Raw genomic sequence first — 10,644 nt, 5'->3', positions numbered from 1 at the left:
ACTTCCGGGTCTACGAACTAGGGGCTGCGCAATCCCTTCCGGTTCGTCCCGAGAACTTGAGTGAAAGGGGCGTGGCCAGGGCAGCGAATTTGTGGCCGTTTTGCTGGTAGCCGAAGTTATAAGGCTTTCCCAGTTGGGACAACATATAGGGAAACGTCAGGGATTATAGGCCCCAGAGAGTGTACCCGGTTGGAGGGAGTGATTAAAGGGACAGGCGAGACTTGGGGCGGTGTAGGCTGGGGGGCGAGACCGAGCGGGGAGAGGTGAGGCGACGCTGGGACGGGCGGGCCGGAGGGTGGGGCGGGCCGCAGACTCGCTTTCGGCTTCCTAATTCCCACAAGGTATAGAAGTCTGATAGTTTCCCAGGACCGATTATGCTTTGTTTGATTCCACCAGCGGTTTTAGAGAAGGTACTTTGCGTCAGGTCCTGTGCCAGGCACAAGACGGGAGATGATGTTGAGGAGCTCGCTCTAGCCGGAGACATGTAGCGTACCGAAGGGGCAGGGAGGTTGATGTATAAAGAACGGATGGAGGGTCGTGGACTGCGTTCCTAGAAGGTAGAGGCCCTGGAAGAAGGAGCGGTGCCCCGTTGGTCCCCTCAGCCCAACCTCACCTGGACTGCTGGAAGCAGTTGTGGGTCCCGGGAGGTAAGAGAGAAGACCAATGGAAGCACCTTCAGAGGGGAGTGTCCTGGAGGGAATCCTGTGCTGGGAGAGCAAGCCAGTAGGAAAAGTTGCGAGTTTGGGGGTGTGCGAGCTGCCCAGGGAAACCAGAAGGAGTGTCCTCTAAAAAAGGGTTTCTGACTGTCCTCTAAAAGAGGGTTTCTGTTTGTTTTATGTTTCCTCAGAGGGGCACAAAAGTGTAGCAGCTCCAGAGAAACATACTGCAGGTGAGAATAAGGAAGATCCAGTTCCCAAGCTGTCCAGCAGCTAGGGTGCTCCCTTCAATGGAGATGTCCAGCACATGTCACCTGGACATTGCCAGGGAATTCAAGTGTCCGAAGAGAGGCTGGCCCTTCTGGCCCTGACAGTGTATGATAGCCCTCTGCTTCAGGAGTCCCCACCTCATTGGCTGTCCTGTGATCTCGCTTAATGAGTGTTAACCTAGTTTATCTCCCCTGAAAGACTGCGAGTTTTCTGATACAAGGTGTGGTGGACTATGTTAGATACAGTATAGTATCTATACTAGATGAGAGTTATCAGGGACGTCTCTAAGGAGGTGACAGTTGAACTGAGATTTGACAGTTGATAAGGGACCAGTCATGCAAAGAGCTGGGGTAAGATGACCTAGTCAGGGGGACAGCACAGCTCCAAAGCAGAAAAGAGTTTGGTGAGTTTGAGGAACAGGGAGGAGCCCTGTGTGGCTGAAGCAGGATGATCAAGAAAAAGAGGAAAGATGAGAATAGAGAGGTCTTCAGAAGCAGATCACATTAGCCCATGTAGTTCATGGTATGGGTTTTGGCTTTTATTCTTAACGTGTTGGAAAACTCTTAAAGGATTACAAGCAAAGGCATCCGTCTTGTGATTTGATTTAATTTTTAAAATGATCCCTCTGGCTGCTTGTGGAGAATGGATTGTAAAGGGCAAAAGAGGAAGCAAAGAGATCAGATAAGAAGCTGTTGCAGCAATCCAGGTGAGAGGTAAACCCAGGTGGTTTAGCTGGGTTGTGGGGGCAGTGGAGGTGGACAGAAACAGTGACTTAGATGTATATTTTGCAGGTAGAACCACAAAGACTTGCTGATGGATTGGATATGAGATATGAGGGAAAGGGAAGAATCAAGAATGGGACCTAGGGGCTGGCCCCGTGGCATAGTGGTTAAGTGCACACGCTTCGCTGCTGGTGGCCCGGGTTCGATCCCGGGCATGCACAGATGTACCACTTGTCAGGCCATGCTGTGGCGGCGACCCACATAAAGTGGGGGAAGATTGGCACGGATGTTAGCTCAGGGCCAGTCTTCCTCAGCAAAAAGAGGAGGATTGGCATGGATGTTAGCTCAGGGCTGATCTTCCTCACAAAAAAAAAAAAAAAAAAAGAATGAGACCTAGATTTTTGGCCTGAGAAATTCAGTGGATGCTAGAGCCCCCACCCCCCTTAAAATATGTCCAGAATCTGGCCCTATCTCCCCAGCTCCTCCAGTATCTCCTGATCCAGGTCCTCTGGATCCATCATCTCTCACCCGGACTATTGCAAGACCTTCCTAACGGGTCTCCCAGCTTTCATCTTTACTGTCTCCTCCAGTTTCTTCACAGCAGCCAGCGTATTCCTATTAAAATGGAAATCCACTCATGTCACGCCTCTGTTCACAATCTTCCATCTTCCTTGGAATAAAAGCTCGTGGTCTAGCCTCTATTACCTCTCTGACCTCATCTCTTGCTCTTCTCGCTTGCCCTTTTAAAAGTTTCAGTCCCCATCCCTTGTACCCTCTACCCCTTCCCTGCTTTGTTTTTCTCCTTAACCCTTATTATCTTCTTTTTTTTTTATAATTGTATTTATTTATTCCCCCCCCCCCCGAAAGCCCCAGTAGATAGTTGTATGTCATAGTTGCACATCCTTCTAGTTGCTGTATGTGGGACACGGCCTCAGCATGGCCAGAGAAGCGGTGCGGCAGTGCGCGCCCAGGATCCAAACCCGGGCTGCCAGTAGCAGAGCGCGCGCACTTAACCGCTAAGCCACAGGGCCGGCCCTAGCCCTTATTATCTTCTAACGCATGATGTAATTTACTTATTATTTTTGTTTGTTTATTGTATATCCCCCAGCAGTAGAATGTAAGCTCTGTGAAGGCAGGGGTTTTTGTCTGTTTTGTTCACTGCTATAATAGGTGCTTAATAAATATTTGTTGAATAAGTGTTAAACTTACTGAAAAGGAGAAGTCTGTGGGAGGAGCAGGTTTGTATGGGGGCAGAACCGAAAGATTCTGTTTTGACATGTTAAGATTGAGATGCCTGTGAGGTATCTCAGTGGAGGTGTGGAGTAGAGAGGTGGACGCACTAGTCCAGTCAGGGAAGAGGCTTGGACTGGAGATAAACATTAGGGAATCATTATCATGAAGATCTGGATGCCAGTGCCTGGGGAGAGAGTGTAGATAGAGAATGAAGAAGGTCAAAACCAATGCCTGGGGCACTCCAACATTTAAGGTAAGGTAGAGAAGGAGCCAGCAAAGGAACAAAAACAAGAGTGTGCATAAAAGGACAATCTAGCAATGGCACCAATCATCCAGCCTCTGGTTAACCGTCCCTGGCTCCAGAGTAGTCTTTCAAGTCCGGCCCTCTTTCCTGGGATAGATATGGCTTACAGTGGAGGCCATATTCATGGTCTCTCCTGGATCATTGCTCAGCTGCTCAGGGCCCCAGCCTCCTTCTGGGGGCTTAGAACACGGTGGTTAAGAAGACAGGCTGTGGAGTTGAACTGCCGGGTTTTAAACGTCAGCAATATCAATGTAACTAGCTCAAGGTTCACCTTGTGACTTTCTATGGGGAAATAACAGCACCCATGTCATAGGATGGTTCTGAGGAGTAAATCACTCACTACTTAGACAAATAGGTAGTATATAGCAAGTGTTCAAAAAATGTTAACTATTGGTACTCTTCTTAGGGCTTGGGTCTCAGTATCTCCTCCCAGGGGTCTGAGTCAGAGTCTAGGACACAGACTTTAATAGCACAGCCCCACCCCACCCCTGTCCACCAGAGCAGGACCAGTGTCCCTCTTACGTAAGGCTGTTACTTTCTGGAAACCCAGTCAAAGGACAGGATCTATCTGCTGTTGGCTCAACTATACCTTCTTAGGAAGTCAAGTTTAATAAAGCTATTGACCAGTACAGAGTTACCTTTGGATTCACAATATTTTTTTGGGGGGGGGGGGGAACATTGGCCCCGAGCTAACATCTGTTGCCAATCTTCTTCTTTTTCTTCTTTCTCCCCGAAGCCCCAGTACGTAGCTGTATATCCTAGCTGTAGGTCCTTCTAGTTCTTCTATGTGGGATGCCACCTCAGCGTGGCTTGATGAGCAGTAAGTAGGTCTGTGCCCAGGATCCAAACCGGCAAACCCCGGGCCACGGAAGCAGAACACATGAACTTAACTGCTACGCCACCGGGCCGGCCCCTCACAATGCTTTTTAAGGCAACATTTGCTCTACTTGACATCTGCACACTTTTTTTTTCTCTAAGGGAAGAGAAACCATCTGCAAAGGAAGAATCTCAGACAGACTGAAACCCAGGGGAGAGAATCACAGACAAACTTTATGAAATATCCAACTTCTTTAACATGACAAAATTTACACATCTCAGTCCAAAAGCCAGAATCACACTTAATGAGGAAATCTAAATTATTCCCTTTAAAGTTAGATATTCCACAAGGATGGCCCCTGTAACTATTTTTATTTAACATTGCTTTGGAAGTACTAGCCTACTTAATTAGGAGAGAAAAGAATGAGATATAAAAACTGGAAAATAAGAAGTAAAATTATTTATTTATGATATGATAGCCTACCTGGAAAATCCAAGGACAACAACTGAAAAACTAATACAAATGAGACATTTTAGCAAAGTGGGTACAAATTAATATACAAAAAGCCAATGAACAACAGCCAATTAGAAAGTATAGGGGAAGGGCCAGCCCCGTGGCTTAGCAGTTAAGTGCGCGCGCTCTGCTACTGGTGGCCCGGGTTCGGTTCCCAGGCGCGCACCGATGCACCGCTTCTCCGGCCATGCTGAGGCCATGTCCCACATACAGCAACTAGAAGGATGTGCAACTATGACATACAACTATCTACTGGGGCTTTGGGGGTAAAAAAAGGAGGAGGATTGGCAATAGATGTTAGCTCAGAGCCGGTCTTCCTCAGCAAAAAGAGGAGGATTGGCACGGATGTTAGCTCAGGGCTGATCTTCCTCACAAAAAAAAAAAAAGAAGAAAGTATAGGGGAATAAAATGTATTATTTACAAGAGCAACAACAAAGTAAACTAACCAAGAGTAATCTTAACAATAAATGTGCTAGGTCTAGGTGCCCAAAACTAAAATGCTATCAAAGGACACAAAAGGAGACTTGAATAAATGGAAAGGCATACTCCACTCTATTTTTAGGTAGAAAGACTCACTATCATAAAGATGTCAGCTCTCCATAAATTAACCTATAAATTTAACACAATCTAATAAAAATACCAACAGATTACATAACCTGAATATAAAGTTCATCTGGAAATTTTTGTGTCAAGAATAGCCATGAACATTCTGGAAAAGGTTAATGAGAAGGGACTAGCTCTACCAGATATTAAACCATTAAAAGCTACAATAATTAAAATAGTAAAATCCAGGGGACACTAGCATATGCCTGGGCAATTTGATCAAGAGAACAAACTAGAGAGTCCAGAAATCGACCCAGACATTTAAAATGTTAGTGTATGATAAAGAAGGCATCATCTGTCAGTAGGGAAAAGATGGATTATACAATAAGTCGTACTGAGACAATTGTGTAGCCACCTGAAAAAAAATAATGTGGTATCTCTAGTCATGCTAAAATAAATCCATATGAATCAATTGTGTTTAAATAAATGTAAAAGAGTAAAACAATAAATTTATAATGTCATAGTGGATAAAATATTTTTCAGACTACCTCAAAATTTCCCAAAGCATGAAAAAATGACAAATTCTGTCAACATAAAAATCTATAATTTCTGCAGAGCAAAAAATACCATAAACAAAGACAAATGGCAAACTGGGGGAAATATTTGCAACTCATATCATAGACAACAGGACTAATTTGCTTAATATATACAAAATCCCTTCAAATCAATATGAAAAAGAACAAAAATCCAATAAGAAAATGGGATGGTTAACATAAAAAGAAAGATAAATGGCTCTTAGACGTATGAAAAAAGACAACCTCACTCACAAGAAAATTGAAACTACATTTTAGATATCATGTTTCACCTATAGATTGGCAAAAATTCCAAATGTTTGACAATAGACCCTTGGCATGGTTATGGGGAAATAGGCCCTCTTATATGTTACTGGTAGAACTATAAATTGTCAATACTTGTCAAAATTACAAATACATATAATTTCTGATCCAATATACTTGCACACATGTAAAATAAACTATATATAATGTTATCACTTTAAAACTGCTACAGCAGCAAAAGTTTACAAACAACTCAAACATTTATCACCAGAAGACTAGTTAAATAAATTATGGCCCATCCATACAATGGACTATCACACAGCCAGGCTGAAGAGCTGTCACAAAAATCTTTATAGGCCATGGTTAAACTCATGAAGAGCCATTAAAGAGTTTTTAAGCAGGGATGTGGTATGAGTGAGATCTGGATTTTAGAAATCCCTCTCTGGCCTAGTATGGAGCATAGATTGAAAGAGTAAAACTAGAGACAGGGCGATCAGTCAGTGGCCTAAGTTAGGGTAGTGAACAAGGAGAAGACACATAAGATGTAGCCTGGACAGGGCTTGGTGATAGATTGGATGTAGGGGTGCAAGAGACAAGGCGCTGTTGATACCCTGGTTTCCAGTTTTGGCAGTAGATGGAGAGTGATGGTTATGCACTGAGATAGGGAGTACAAGTAGAGAAACCGGTTTGGGTGAGAAGGAAAGATGATGAGTTTTATTTGGATGAATTGAGTTGGAGGTGCCAGTGGGCAATCAGTTGAGATGTTCAGTGTTGTGTTTGGATATACAGCTCTATGACTGAGGAGAGAGCTTGGAATTAGGGATAAATTTGAGAATCATCATATAACTGATGTTCAAAGCCCTAGGAGAGGATGAAGTCATCTTGGGATATCCTATGGCATGAGGAGAGCAGAGAGTCTAGGCACTGGATTGACCCCCTAGAGTACACAGGCAGAAGATAATGAGCTCCTACTGGGGCCAGAGGAGTAGGAGAACATAGGAGGGAACCCAAGTATCACATGACAGAAGTCAAGGGAAGAGTGTGGTAGCATTTAGTGGTCTTTGTCTCCCACTTGATTATGGTATCCTTGAGGACATAAACTGGGGTTTTTTGTCTTTGTTTTCTCCCTGTCTTCTCCATCCCTACCTTCAATCAACACAAGGTTTTGCACCTAATAGATACGTCTGTGAACAAATAAGGGCATGAATGAGTAAATCCAATCATAGCTGGTTCTTTACTTTAGTTCAAACCTTCATTATTGCTCCTCTAATTGGTCTCCCTGCAGCCATTCTCTAACCTCTCACATTGCCACAGCTGCCTCTCTAAAGCACAGATCTGGTACTACCACTCTTCTCCTTGAAAATCATCCATCTCTCCACTGCCTACAGAGGAAAATCCTCAGCTTGGCCTTCAAGCCCATCCAAACCCAATCCCAGCCCAGCTTAGCTCCTACAACACCTGGCTTCTACCATTGAACTACAGCCACACTGACCACTTTCTGGTCCATAAACATGGTCTATGCTTTAGTGTTCTATTCCCTGGGATTCCCCCGGACTCCCCCACCCCTGCCACCTGTGGTAGTTCTACCCATCCCTCAACATTCTGTTGAAATCCCACTTAGCCCCGAAGGCCTTTCCAGACCCTCACTGCAATGAACACCTCCTTCCCCTGTTCTCCGTTCTACTTTGCACCTGTATCACTTCACTTGCCCTATACTGTATTTGTTACATATGCCAGCTCCCCACTATTTACTCTAGCTCACGCTGGAGTGTGAAGCGGGATTGTGTCTCAGCGTCCTCAGTACACATGCAGCACTTGGCACAGTGCACTCGGTAAGCAATTGCTGAGTGAGTGATGGATGGATGGGTGGATGGGAAATCCTTGGGAGTACAAGAACCTAGTTCTGTTTATTTTTGCTACCACTCCAGTGCTTTGCATATGGCCTGTACCCTGTGTTTGCAGTAAGCTCCTTGGAAATTTGTTTTATTCACTTTTATACCCTCACTGCCTGGTACAGAGCATTGCACCACAGTAGGTGCTCAATAAATGTTTAAGGACTCAATAATTACCTTTTAATTTGCTCTCAGGAGTCTTCAGAGAGGCCAATAGCTTTGGCAAACAATGTTTTGTATATGCTTTCTGCCAGCTCTGACAGGCTGCCTGTGCAAGCCAGTGACAAGCTGTATCGTGTAAACACGGCTGTACGGAGGGACTGTGAAGTATGGCTAACAGACCGAATTAGGGCTGTCATGGTGGTTAAGCATTTAACACAAAGAGCTGTGGCTCTCCAGGCAGAAACACAGCCCAGAAGAAGCCTCAGAGGCAAGAGCAAGGCAGCTCAACTAAGGGAGGGATGGGATCACTTATTCCTGACTTGGTTTCCACTCTGTGCTCAGCCCTCTGTGCTGGGGGCAGCCATAGCTGTGAAAGCACTGGGCACCTGCTCTTAAAGAGTTTAAGGTCTGGTGGGACTGAGACAGGCCCACCAATAACCCCAGAACAAAGGCAAGATTGACCAATGCTGGAAGAGATGCATGAACAAAGGGTGGAGAGCCCCCAGGAGAAGGGGGTCTCAGCGAGGATTAGGAGAAGCTTTGGGGTTAGGGAGAGGTGACATATGAGTTCATTTACTAAGCTTTCCTGACTGGGATGGGAATTGTAATAGCTTCCAACTGGTCTCCCTGCTTCCCGCTCCCACATTCAATCACTGTAGCCAGAGCCATGCTCTTGAAGTGTAGGTCAGATTATGTCACTTCTCTGCTCAAGTTCTGCAATGGTTCCCATTTCATTCAAAGTAAAAATGGCTCCTATTCATTCAGAGGGGAAAAGAAAGTCCCTACAGTGGCCTACAAGGCCTTACATGATCTGTCCCCCAGTCACTCCTCCAGCGTCCCTACAAGGCCTTACGTGACCTGTCCCCCAGTCACTTCTCCAGCGTCCCTACAAGGCCTTACGTGACCTGTCCCCCAGTCACTTCTTCAGCGTCATTCCCTCCATCCTCCCACTCACTTACCCGGTGCCAGCCACACTGGAGACTTTGCTAGAATGTGCCACATGCTCCCACCTCAGGCCTGGCACACTCTCCCCTCATGGCTCGCTTCCTCACCTCCTTCAAGTCTTCACTCAAATGTCACCTCGGTGAGGCCTGACATGACCTATTTTGAATTGTAATCCCTACATTCTGGTACCTTACCTCTCTTTTGAAGTTTGTAGTTCTCCATGGCATCTTTTACCATCTGACACACTGTGTGTTTTACTAATTTTTTGTTTATTGTCTGTTTTCCCCCAATAGAATATAAGCACTGTGAAAGCACTTTTTTTTTTTTTGCGAGGAAGATCAACTCTAAGCTAACATCCATGCCAATTCTCCTCTTTTTGCTGAGGAAGATTGGCCCTGAGCTAACATTCGTGCCGATCTTCCTCCATTTTATGTGGGATGCCGCCACAGCACGGCCTGATAAGCAGTGTGTCGGTGCGCAACTGGAACCCAAACCCGGGCCACCAGCGGCGGAGCGCGCACACTTAACTGCTATGCCACGGAGCCGGCCCCTGAAAGCACTTTAAAAAAACAACACTATTTTCTTCAATACTGTATCCCTAACACCTAAAACAGTGCCTAGTTATTAGGTGCCCAATAAATATTGAATGAATGAATGAATGAGAACGTGATACATGTTTGAGGAAGTCTACAGGAAGGGACTCCTGGTGGAGTTCCTAAAAAATAGTTGCCTGAAGAATCATTTGCAAGAACAGATCTCTGAACTGCAGAGCTGAGGACCCTGGGGGTGGGTGGTCAAATGATGAGGAAATGGCCCTAGGCTGAGAGAAGACTCCGGCCACCAAGAACTGTCTGTAGGATCCAAATGCCCAAAGGATGGGTCAGGAATCCCTTGTCTCTTTCCCCTACCTTTGCCATACTTGCTCTCCACGCTCAGCCGAGCACCTTCTCAGATGAACCCCACCCAGCTTCAGTTGTGTCCATCTTTCAGTAACTCCCATACCTTTAATTTGGCCCCTCTCCCTATCCAGGCCAGCCAAGGCCCTTAAATAAGCACTTTGCTGCCTCCTTGTGGCTCCTGCAGTAAAGGAACTCTCTTCCAGAAAGTGAGGTGACAGAGGCCTACAGAGGGACTCTTGTAGGGACAGGGGGCTTGTGGGAGAGGAAACCTGAATCTTTGTGACCCCATGGGGACCCTGAATTTCTGATAACTGTCCCCCCTCACAGACATTGCCGCCAATGTCAATGACCATCCCGTCAGCAGAGCCCTGACAGGTGTGCCAGTTGGACTTGGGCTTTGGTTGTTCTGGGCTGGTCACCTTATGGGGAAAGAATCTGGGGCAACAGTCAGATCCCAAGGCCTACCTTGAGGGGTATTGAGGCCAGTCAACGAGTATATCTAGGTCAACTAGTTGACCTACTCTGCCTCCTTCCTACTCACAGCGATTAAGTAGTCTTTGAGGGGTGAAGCAGCCACCAGCCAGCTCAGGGCTAGCTATGTGTGAAGAGAGAAGGGGGCTGGATGTGACACAAGAGGGAGGGCCGGGCACTGTGGAGACCTGGAGGGCCCATGCCCTGTAGGATATTGCTCAGCTGAGCCACTGCTCAGTTCTAGCCCATTGTTTTTGCAGGTAACAGAAACCTGCCTAAGCTAGTATCAGCCCCCAAAAAGGGGAATATCCCGGAATGCTACTGGGTTATCTTGTGGACCTATAAGGCAGGGATACAGCTGAGCCTTAGGAACCATCTGGC

The sequence above is a fragment of the Diceros bicornis genome, chromosome 17 (genome assembly GCF_020826845.1).
Source record: "Diceros bicornis minor isolate mBicDic1 chromosome 17, mDicBic1.mat.cur, whole genome shotgun sequence".
NCBI classification, from domain to species: domain Eukaryota; kingdom Metazoa; phylum Chordata; class Mammalia; order Perissodactyla; family Rhinocerotidae; genus Diceros; species Diceros bicornis.
Note: the sequence above shows the minus strand (reverse complement) of the source record.